Source organism: Zingiber officinale, chromosome 3B, assembly GCF_018446385.1.
Source record: "Zingiber officinale cultivar Zhangliang chromosome 3B, Zo_v1.1, whole genome shotgun sequence".
Lineage (NCBI taxonomy): Eukaryota > Viridiplantae > Streptophyta > Magnoliopsida > Zingiberales > Zingiberaceae > Zingiber > Zingiber officinale.
The window spans coordinates 22,276,832-22,289,623 of record NC_055991.1 but is presented as its reverse complement, the minus strand read 5'-3'; positions in this window follow the sequence as shown (position 1 = coordinate 22,289,623).

Genomic DNA, 12,792 nt, shown 5'->3' with positions numbered 1-12,792 from the left:
ATCGCCCTCCCATGACCTCGATCCGTGGAGAATTGGAGTCGAGAAAGAAGGGAATTGGCTATGTAAAATACCAAAAATGGGTGAATAACCATAAGGGAATTTTCCAAATTTTTTTGAAATTTTCTGAAAATTTTTCGGAGATCGTATGGTGTAGATTACGGGAATAAATATTGGGACCCGAGAAAGTCTGTTTAGGCTATCCCATTTAAACGAGGAAATGTTTGATTTTTTTTTCTTTTATTCCTTTTCCCTTTGTTTCCTCCCCACGTGCCCGTGCCCTAAGCCTTGCGACGCCATCTCCTCCCTTTCGTAACCGGCGCCGCACGCGACGGTTACTACTTCCTCGCGGATAAAAATCGATGGCCAAGGGAAGCTTCACCTCTTCCTCTCGACTCTGCCGATTTCCCTCCTCTGCCCATCGCCCCTTGCCGTGGAGACCGCCTGAAACTGAGCCTCTCCCTCTTTGTGAGTTGTTGTCGCGCCATCGACGGACCTCACCGTGCCCTAGTTTTCTTCACGTCATCTTCCCTGGGCGATCGGAGACTCTTCCCTCAGCCGATCCCTTCCCTTCAGCCGGGGTGCCCTCGTGACCTCAAGCTCCTCTGCCTAGAGCTTGAGCCACCGTCGACCGAGACTTTCCTCTGCCCAAGCGTTGATGCCGCCGACTATCAAGTGACATGACGCTCCTCTCCATTTCCGGCCACCTCTGCTCTCAGTCCCCTCCCATCGCGCTGATTAGCGAACACTGAGCATCGACGCTGGTTGTTCGGTGCGCTAGCTCCGAGCCTTGCCTCCTCCTCAAAGCAGTGGTGATCTGGCAATGTGACGACAAGATCCCTATTACAGCAGATCGGTGATCTTAGGGGTAAGGGTGCTGCCCTAATTGATGAATCGGGTACTTGATCTTTATGTGGTGTTGACCACTTGATCTCTTCTTGATCCGATCAGTGGGGAGGAATCCAGCAGGGAGGTTTGTTCTGTGATGTTCCTTAGTTCCATCAGCTATCCTTTCCTAGTAGCAACGATCCTTGGCTGAGGATCAACAGAAGGGGGAGATGTGAAGAAGAGGTAAGGTTAGTAGATTATGTCATGAATTAGGTTGTCTTGTTGATCAATGAACTTCCTTCTTGATTTGTTTAGTGCAAGTGGAGTTTTCCTGTTTCTAGTAGCAAATAACCTCTAACTGTGCACATTCCAGCAACTGACCGACCTGTCTGGCTGAGTGGCTGTGATTCAATTGGAGAGGTTTGTTGTTGAGGTAAGAAATAGAGGAATCGTTTCATTTGTTGTAGCATACACAGGATTTGAACTAGAAAAGGTTAATGAATGAATTAGGGTTCCTGGTAAATAAGGATTTTAGTTTAGCTATTTTGTTTACAATAAAACTTAGCTAAACCGTACGATTTATTACAGGATTCGGATTCGGGACGAGTACTTCGACATAGAGGTTGCTTAGCTCGATCTATATTGGAGGCGGGTACTTTGACTTATCTTTTTAGATATGTTATTTGATATGCATAGTAATTTTTTTTAACAAGTAGTAATGATTATGTTTCATATCTGCATCGGTTAGTCACTACCCGATACCTGTTACATGTTTATTTTTGCTTACTTGTTATGCATTTTATGTTAGTACCTACTTGATTATATATGCTCATAGAGGTAGTGACATACCATGCCTTATTATGTTCAGGACCTATGTTTTTATACCATACCTGACCTGTGTACCTTAGATCTTCGGATTTGATCCATCGATGCTAGGGTACACATTATATATATATATATATATATATATATATATATATATATATATATATATATATATATATATATATATATATATATATATATTGTCATGCTTAGTGTCATGCATCATCTCGCATGATTGCATGTTGTGTGATAGTTGGATCCATTATTGTTGAGCACATCGCCAGTTACATGGATCTGCACACACAACCACTCATGGGTTAGTGGTTTTTATCAGGCAGGGTGTGTTGCAGCAGGTTGCTCTGTCAAGATCTCCGCTGGTCCACTCATGGGTAGTGTGACGCAGCGTGGTAGCAGGACAGGGATTCCTCCTCTGGACTGATTCAGGGATATGAGAGCATTGTGCTCCCCCACTTATGATTTGGGGTAAGGAGGATAGGTGTACTCCGACAGCATCCCGTCCACTCGGTCACTCAGGAGCAATGATGACAAAGTGCACGGTTGTCACAGCCCTACCCACTCGGTCTCATCATCGTGTGTGAGACGACTGACTGACAATAGGGGTGACCAGGATATGTCATTCGTATCATACGCATTGATACATTTATTGCTCGTGTTTGTTGCACTTATTTGCTGCATATTTGGTGGATGCATATGCTTGACATGTATACAGGATTTCTATACCTCTCGGTCTATTATCCATACACCAGGACCTGGTTAGTACAGATACTCTCGATTCCTTTCAGTTTGAATTTATCATTCTTATATCAGGAGACTGTACGCATAATTAGTGTTATTTGTTATTTATTTCTTACTATGCATGTCTGTAGTTACCCGCTGAGGAGTTGACTCATCCCGTTGATATTATTATTCAGGTTGAGGCTGTCCGGAGATCTCCAGTCGCTAGTCCCCCTGCAGATCGCAAGGATGTTTGTTTTGTCTTTTGATTTTTCTTATTATACTATCTAGACTATGTTTTACACTTGTTCTGGTTTTGCTCTATGGATATTGTATGATATTTGTCGATAGGGATTTATTTGGATATGTTCTGCTACATGCCTGCCTGGACGGCAGAAGAGGTAAGTTGATTTTATTTGCGTCGTTATGATTTGAGTTTTATGGGTGTAGTTGAGTAGGAATAAGATTTGAGTTTTATGAGTGTAGTGGAGTAGGATATTTGGGATGATTTTCCTTATCGTTGTTTTAGTGGATTGTGATACTAAACTGCGTGGTATGTTATTATACACATGTTCCGGCCGTGTTGGCTGAGGTATCTGGATTGATGTAGTCAAGTTTCATATTGTCATCCGTATAGGGAAGATGTTGTCGAAATTTCTTCTGACAGAGACTACCTGAGACGTGATAGGTTAAAGGGAATGAGAACCGGACCGGTGCATTTGTTGAACCTGACGATGCCAGATTTGGGAATCGGTACGAGAAGCTATTTTTCTATTTAGTGGGAATGTTAAAGTTAAATTAATAAATTTAAGTTTTAAAAACGAATGGAAAAAATAGAATATCTAAATTTAACATTAAAACTTTATATTTATTATCATTTTTCTTAACTCATTGTAAAATAAATTATTATTAAAAATAATGACTAATCTCACTTAATCATTCTCTCTGTTGTTTTTTTTTTCATATTTTTCTTCTTACTTTTATTTTTATATCCTTATAATGACAACCTCATTCTTATGTTAAAAAAACAATACTTCATGAAAAATTATGTTGACAGTCCTTATATCTTATGCTCTGTTTATGTGAAAGAGCAGATTAAAAAATAAAAAAAATTACGTTGTTTACTTCAAGAAGAAAGATAGATTAGGCATCCTTGTCATTATTTAAATAATGGATGAATGGATTCCTTAATCCATCCGAGATTCATTTTTTAACTTTTTTTCATCCTCCTAAAATTGGACGGAAAGCTCACAGTCATCTTTTGTCGCATCTCTGTCTCAACTACGTGAGCTCACGACACCACAAGGGACGATTGTAAGTCATGAAGGTGGAACCTCATGAGGCGGCAAAGCACGAGGAGGTCCTGCCTTGCACAAGTTGGCACCACCCAAGGCAGTCGCGCCTCGCAAGGGTTGGCACCTCCTGCCTCACCTTCATCAATTGCCCCAACACCACCTGCATGAACGCCTCCGCCTCTTCACAGATCGCTGCCCGTCCCTCTACGCTGCCCACGGCCGCCTCCATTGCTCGAAGTGTTAGCTTCATTGCCTTGGCAAGTACCGCAATTGCTTAATGATCGAGAGTGCTTTATCCCCATCGCAAGAAGAGGATGAGAGAATCGACACAAGAACCTTGGCGACATTGATTCGAGATCAGTTGTGAATCATCACCTTGAAGGATTTCGATTAGGGCGGCTAAGGCGCTACTGAGGTCGACGAGAATTGCCTCGATAACAAGCTACTTGTTGTGATCATTGGCGTATTCTATTCCCAGGACCAAGGTGAGAATCTCGAAGGCCAACCGTGACACTTCGGATTTAGCGATACGGGAAGGATATGAGGATGGGGGTGAAAAAGGGGAGGAAGTGAGACAGTTCTTGTATACATCAGAGGAGGTGGAGAGGCAGTGGAAAAGAGGGAGGGGGTCGGAGGTCAATCGTCAACCATTTGCTAAATAGTGAATCATCAGTTGGAAAAAATCGTCACTCGTCAATAGTCCGATCCCCATCCACCGATGCATGAACGCTCCGGTCGGCTAGCTAACATGTCCTAAAACTTAATTAAACTCTTAGAAAGACTGTGCAGAGTAGCTACCGCAATAAAACTATCTTCGACATTTACAATGCCGCAGTCACTAACTGGATGAGAGAGAGGAGGAAGCAGATCATCATCATTCTCACCTGGCGAATGGAGTCCCTGCAAGATCTGATGAGATCGACGGAGACCATCGCCCTCCCACGACCTCGATCCGTGGAGAATTCGAGTCGAGAAAGAACGAAATTGTCCAAAGGGGATGAGAATCGGAGCGATCCATTTGTTGAACCTAACGACCGTCGGATTTGGGAATTGATCCGTGAAGCTATTTTTCAACTATTAAACTATTCAACTTTTTATCAAAATACATAAGTTTCTAAAATATCTAAATCACACATCATAATTTTAAAATTACTAAATCTCATACCCAGTGACGGATCCAATGAGCTCAGAAAATTTATTCGCGAACTAATAAAGAAAAACAACCAGATGAATTCAAAATTGACAAAAGAGGAAAGAACAAAGGGAGATGATCGAGGAGAAAGCATACCATCATCATTCTCAACTGGCGAATGGCGTCTCTACAAGATCTGATGAGATCAGCGGAGGCCATCGCCCTCCCACGACCTCGATCCGTGGAGAATTGGAGTCAAGAAAGAAGGGAATTGGCTAAAGGGAATGAGAATCGAACCGATCCATTTGTTGAACCTAACGGCGCCGAATTTGGGAACTGGTCCGTGAAGTTATTTTTTTATTTAGTGGGAATGTTAAAGTTAAATTAATAATTTTAAGTTTTAAAAATGAATGGAAAGATCACTAAATGAATACCTAAATTTAACATTAAAACTTTATATTTATTATCATTTTTGTTAACTCATTGTAAAATAAATTATTATTAAAAATAATGGTTAATCTCACTTAATCATTCTCTCTCTTGTTTTTTTTTTCATATTTTTCTTTTTACTTTTATTTTTATATCCTTATAATGACAACCTCATTCTTATGCTAAAAAAAACAATACTTCATTGATGAATTATCTTGATAGTCCTTATATATACTTTGTTTACTTGAAAGAGCAGATTTAAAATTTAAAAAAAAAATAATTTGTTTACTTTATGAAGAAAGATAGATTAGGCATCCTTGCCATTATTTAAATAATGGATGAATGGATTCCTTAATTCATCCGAAGTTCATTTTTTGATTTTTTTTTTCATCCTCCTAAAATTGGGCGGAAAGCCCGCGATCGTCCTTTGTCGGATCACTGTCTCAACTACATGAGCTCACGACACCACATGAAACGATTGTAAGTCATGAAGGCGACACCTCACGAGGTGGCAAAGCACGAGGAGGTCGTACCTTGCACAAGTTGGCACCACCCAAGGCGGTCGCGCCTCGCAAGGGTTGGCACCTCCTGCCTCACCTTCATCAATCCCCTGATCACCACCTGCATTAACGCCTCCGCCTCTTCAGAGATCGCTGCCCGTCCCTTTACACTACCCATGGTTGCCTCCATTGCCAGCTTCCTTCATTCTCTTGACAGTCCTTATATCTTATGCTCTGTTTACTTGAAAGTGCAGATTTAAAAATAAAAAAAAATTACGTTGTTTACTTCATGAAGAAAGATCTGATGAGAGAGAGGAGAAAGCAAACCATCGTCATTCTCACCTGGCGAATGGAGTCCTTGCAAGATTTGATGAGATCGGCGGAGGCCATCGCCCTCCCACGATCTCAATCCGTGGAGAATTCGAGTAGAGAAAGAACAGAATTATCCAAAGGGGATGAGAACCGAAGCAGTCCATTTGTTGACCTTATGATGTGTGATCAAGGTGTTTTAGAAACTTATGTATTTCGGTAAAAAATTAAATAGTTTAATAGTAGAAAAATAGCTTCACTGACCGGTTACCAAATCCGGCGGCCGTTAGGTTCAACAAATGGACCGCTCTGGTTCTCATCCCATTTGGACAATTCTGTTCTTTCTCGTCTCGAATTTTCCACAGATCGAGGTCGTGGGTGTTAGGACCTTTGTGCCTGCTAGAGGGGAGGGGGTGAATAGCGTTTCGTCGCGCTCCTTACGTCATCTACTTCGTCTTGATAATGTGCAGCGGAATACAAAGACAAAATACAACACAATACTCACAACGCTAACACCTAGGGTTTACTTGGTATCCACCTCAAGAAGAGGTGACTAATCCAAGGATCCACACACACGACACAATCTCCACTATGAAAACCTCCTTCTCGATCGCAGCCGGAGGCGAAGAATCCTCGTACAACACTCACACACAACACAACACAACACAAATACAACAAGAAGAAACGAAAATATAACGCAATACACTCTTCTTCTTGCTTACTTGTTGCTCGTCGTGGCCTCTTGAACCTTGGAGATGCACCCCAAGAGCCTTCAAGAACTGGCGGAGAAGCTCAGAGAAAATCGCTGTAGATCGCAGTAAGCTCGCGTAAGAAAGTTAGCAAAGAACTACGGAGAAAATGCTCCGCCCAGGCTTTAAATAGTGCTCCCAATCGATCCAAATCATCTCCAATCGATTGCCACGTCAGCACCTAGCAATCCCAGCCGTCCATCGCCTGCAACCTGCGCAACGGTCACTTCCCAATCGATCGACCGATCGATTGGGACTTCCTGAATCGATCGACCGATCGATTCAGAGCCTTTCTGTTCTCTCTGGAAATGACTGGATCGATCCAGCTGTTCTCGCGACTCCTCGCACGAGAACTCTAGGTTCCAATCGATCCACCGATCGATTGGTAGCTCCAATCGATCACCCGATCGATTAGGATGACTTCTGTACTCACGAGTAATGCTCTCAATCGATCGGTCGATCGATTGGAGCCATCCCATACTCGCAACACACTCCAATCGATCGACCGATCGATTGGAGCCCAGTTCAATCGATTGCCCGATCGATTGAACTTCCTGGACTTGACTCAAACTCAAGTCCAAAGCCCCCAACCCAACTCCAGGTCAACCGTGACCTGTTGAGTCTCCATGCCTAGCATTTGGCCACATCCGACCAACCTCGAACTAGCCTTCTAGCCTCCTCCATCAGCCTTGCGTCCTTCGGATATCTCCCATACTTCACGCCTTGCCTTCAGGAGCTTCCTTCTACCTCATCCTAGTTGTCGGATTATACACCACACTCGATCAACCTTGAACTAGCCTTCTAACCTCCTCCATCAGCCTTGCGTCCCTCGGATATCTACCCATCCTTCACACCTTACATTCAGGAGCTTCCTTCAGCCTCATCCTAATTATCGAATTCTCCTTGTCAAGTCACACTAGGACTTACCTTGCCAAGACCACATGCTTGGACTTCCTAATTGCCTAGCTTCTTACCAGGGCTTTCTCCTTTGCCAAGATCACACTTGGACTTTCAACCTGTGCCAATATCACACTTGGACTTCCCAAATGTCTGGCTTCTTACCAGGGCTTTCTCCTTTGCCAAGATCACACTTGGACTTTCCAAATGTCTGGCTCCTCACCAGGACTTTCCACGTGCCTAAACTCCAGTTAGGACTTTCACAATTGCCTAAACTCCAGTTAGGACTTTCCCAATTGCCTAAACTCCAGTTAGGACTTTCCCAATTGCCTAAACTCCAGTTAGGACTTTCACAATTGCCTAAACTCCAGTTAGAACTTTTCCAATTGCCTAAACTCCAGTTAGGACTTTCACAATTGCCTAAACTCCAGTTAGGACTTTCACAATTGTCTAAACTCCAGTTAGGACTTTCCCAGTCAAGTCTCCTGTCAATCTTGACCTACTTGACTTGTCTTCTTCTCAACTTGGTCAACTCTTTGACCTTCTCCACAACCGGACGATTATTGTCAAACAAACGATTGCTCTAGCAATCTCCATATATTGTCAAACATCAAAACTCAAATCCCGACTCAAGCTTGACTCAACTCAAGCTTAGTCAAACTGGTCAACCTTGACCTAGGGAAACTGCCCCAACAATCTCCCCCTTTTTGATGTTTGACAATTCCTTTAAGTTAAGCTAAATCTCATAGCCTTAATTCCATGACAAAGCATGAATGAAAGTTTCCTTCATTCTCTCCCTTTCCTAGAGGGCAAACTCCCCCTGCTTGAGATGAAGGCCTAACTTAACATTCCATTCTCTCCCTTTGTCACACATCAAAAACTAAAAACAAACTCTTCTCCATAAGAGTTAACTCTTCGTTGTTTACAACCTCATATGTTGTTAACAACCTCACAATGAAGATCTCATACTCTTCATTGTCTTCAAAGCTCCCCCTTGAGCTCTACTTCACACTGCTCATCCGAGAGCATGCATCAACCTCCCAGTGAAACTCTCATTCACTGTATTCAATGCTCCCCCTTGAGCAGTAATCGTCTTCACAATGCTCATCCGAGAGCATTTATCATCCTAGCAATGAAGATAACCAATCTTCCATTGCTCCCCAATACTCGACCCTGAGTATTAATTCATCACGAAGGTTTAACCCACCTTCCAAGGTCTTTGAAAATATTTTTATGTTTTCAAAGAGTAACTCCCCCTAAAAATATGGTCAAACTTCTATCATTGCACCAACAATGACTTGGGGTTCCTAAATAATTAGGAAAACCAAAACTCGAAGTTTTGATGTTCAAAATTCAATAATGAAACTAACCTCAACCTAAACTTCACCTAAGTCGACATTAACCAAACCATGTCTGTTTTCATCATGAAAACTCCCCCTAAGTGTATACAAATGTATTCCAAAGGTTTAGGAATGGTTAATGACCCTTGAAAATCAAAACTTGAAGTTTTAAGATTTCAAAATTCAGAATTGAAACTAAACCTTATCCTAAACTTCACTTTAGTATTTCTTAACCAATCCATACTTGTTTCAACATGAAAACTCCCCCTAAATGTATATAAACGTATTCCAAGGGGTTTAGAATGGTTAACGGGACTCGAAGTGACTTGAAGTACTGAAATCAGGCTTTTCACATCAAAATCAGACTTCCCAATCGATTGAAGTTGGGACTCAATCGATTGAAATCACTTCAATCGATCCATTGATCGATTCCGCAAGCTACTACTCGCAGAAATTTCCTCTGAATCGATCGACTCATCGATCCAGATTGGGTCAATCGATCGGCTAATCGATTCACTACCCTTCTGTTCGTGGGAATTGGCTTCCCAATCGATCGGTTGATCGATTGAATCCAATCCAATCGATCGGCTGATCAATTGAGTTTCTGATTTCCTGAAATTCAATTTCAGTGAACTTTAGAAACTCCCAAAAAATTCTACAAAAATCTAAAAATCATGAAAATTCATGTAGACACTACTTAGGGTATATACTATCAAGGAAAAATAGTTTTCTATAAAAATACTTCCTATTTTCAAAGATTGACACAAACTTTGAAACTTATAAAAACTCTAGTGTTTTCTTCCAAGTTTGTGCTCAACTATTCAATGATGATTATTATCAAAAGATAATCTTCACCAATGTTTTCCAAAAGCATTTTAAAAGATTTTCAAAATCAATATCCAACCATGTTCTTTGGGCTCAATGCACATAACTTGTACATTAGCTTTCCCAAAGATTGGAAGACACATAACTATGTGTTTTGATGAACCTAAAACTCAACAAGATGCACTAAATCAATATCTTGAGTTTTGTTTATCATCCTAACATCTCACTTGTATCTAATGTGTACTAAAACACATACAAGTCACCTTATGATTCTTTGCGAGATGTATATTTGGTTTTGTCCTAAACTAAGGGATCATGCATATCTATCTAGGCATTATGAGACTTATGATCATCCACCTAGGATGTCATTTTAGTAGAATCCCACTTGTTGGGATATTCACCATTCATAATAAATGTCTTTGTCCTTAATTACAAGGAAATTAACTTAATGCATGATGTTACATGGCATACATCAAAATAAGTAATTTTCTAAAGAAAAACATGCTATAACTACATGATGTATGTATGACATGACATGGTATTTTTATATTTTTCATAATAAACATGAATGCAACACATGATATCATGACATATGAAGAGCAAGCAATCATGACATTTTAGCATAAATAAAATATACCTAGATAATCTATCTAAGTATCCTTAAACCTTAGCTAAGCTTTAAAATTAAATCCTAGATTGTCCAATTTCATCAATAAAGTGTCAAACCCAATTTTGACATTCCTTTTTCCCTTTCTAAATTTGTGTGATTTTAAATTAAACAAATTCCTCAAAGTATGACACATTTTACTCTTTCCAAGAGTAAATGAAATCAAATTAAGGTTTAGATTTACCTTTAACCTTCTAAGAAAATGCCAAAATCCCCCAACTTGGCATTTCTTATCCTTTTCTAAATGTGTCAATTTAACTTAAGTTCAAAACCTCAAAGTTTGATACATTTTACTCTTCCAAAAAGTAAGCATCTTACATTAGGACCTAGATTTTCCTTCAATTACCCTAAGAAAATACCAAAACCTCAATTTGGTATTTCTTATGTTTTTCCACATTGTGTCATTTTAATTCAAATATAATTCTTTAAGATTTGGCACATGTTACTCTTTCCAAGAGTGACAATTTTAGATTAAGGTTTACATTTTCCTTAATTCCATAAGAAAATGCCAAATTCCAAATTTGGCATTACTTTTGCTTCTCTCAAGTGTGTCAATTAAAATTAATTTCAAATCCTCAACACTTGGCATCTTTTTGCCCTTCAAGGCTTAATCACATTTGATTAAAGCATGAGTTTTCTCTAATTCCTTAAGAAAGTATCAAGATTTTAACTCAATTTTTCTTATACTTTTCTTAAGTGTGCCAATTAAAATTAATTTTAACTCTTTAAATTTTGGCACATATATTACTCTTTCAAAGAGTAACCCTATAATCCTTTTCATTTTCAAAGGTTAACAATAACCTTGAGAATGCTCTCAAGTGTCAACTTTTATCAAGATTGGGTTAACCACCCTTCCAATTGAAGTTGACACTCTCCAAACCCATCTAGGGTGTAGAGAATATGCTCCTAGGAACCCAAAACCTATTGGTGCTCCTTGGATGCTCTAGGTACTCACTAGGGATGACTTCTCTAGTCACCTTCCTAAGGACCTTTCTAGGCTTCTTAGAAGCCTTGGTCACTTCTATTAGGTCACTCCTAGGGATAGCTTCCCTTGTAACCTTCTTTGTCACTTTATTAGGCCTTTTTGGAGCCTTAGTCACCTTGGTCTTGACAAATGTACTCTTAGGGATGACTTCCCTAGTATTTTTGGCTTGACCACTAGACCTATGTTTGGCTTCATAGCTATATGAAACCCTATGATAGGAAGTCACATCCTTCTCGGCTTTAGGTTTGTATCCCAAACCTCTATAGTCATTGGATGACTCTTGTCTAACTCTCCCTAGGTGATGCTCACTTTGTCCCTTAAGCAAGTTTTCCATTCTTGCAAAGGTTCTCTCTAAGTTATCAAGTCTTGACCTTAAGACTTGGTTTTCCCTTACTAAGGCCATAGATTTGGATTTTTGTTGATTCCTATGAGCATTGCTAGCCTTAGGCTTATATCTAAAATCCTTAGAATTGTTGCCTAAGTAGTTATCTACCTTCCTAACCTTAGGTATGGTAAATCTAGCATAAGGAGGTATATATTTATCCTTAAAGTCATCATGCTTTCTACTTTCATGATAATTTACATTAATATGGTAAGGATTATTTCTAACATGCCTTTTATCATGACTAAGAGGAATTGCACTCTTAAAGGTTACCTTGGGTTTGTTTTTCAAAACTCCCCATTGATTTGTGTTTCCTCCTTTAACTTTGGTTGTCTTCTTCCCTTTAGGACATTGACTTCGATAATGCTCATTTTGATTGCATGAGAAGCACACAATGTGCTCCTTGCTCTTGCATTCCGTGGGACCAATCTCCTTAGGCTTCTCCTTGCCCTTGTGTACTACTTGGCCCTTCTTCTTGGCAAATTTTGGACACTTGCTCTTATAGTGTCCATGTTCCCTACACTCAAAACAAATGATATGATTTTTATTTTTAATAATTTAAATCTTTATACCTTTGCTTGTCGGGATGATGCTTGATTCTCCATTTGATGTAACTTGAATTGAGGAGGTTGCATCATCTTCTTCTTCTTCTTTCGAGGATATGGATGCTTCCATCTCTTCCTCTCTTGAGGAAGTAGAAGATCTCTCCTCTTCCACCTCTTCCTTCTCTTCCTTTTCCTCCTCGAATGTTGACTTCTCATCAACATCGGATTGCATCTTTTCTTCCTCCTTTTCTTCAGATGTTGACCTCGTGTCAACATCGGATTGGTCCTTTTCTTCTTGGACCAAATAGCCCTTCTCCTTGGGCTCCTCCACTCCTTGAAATTGAGTGGCGTT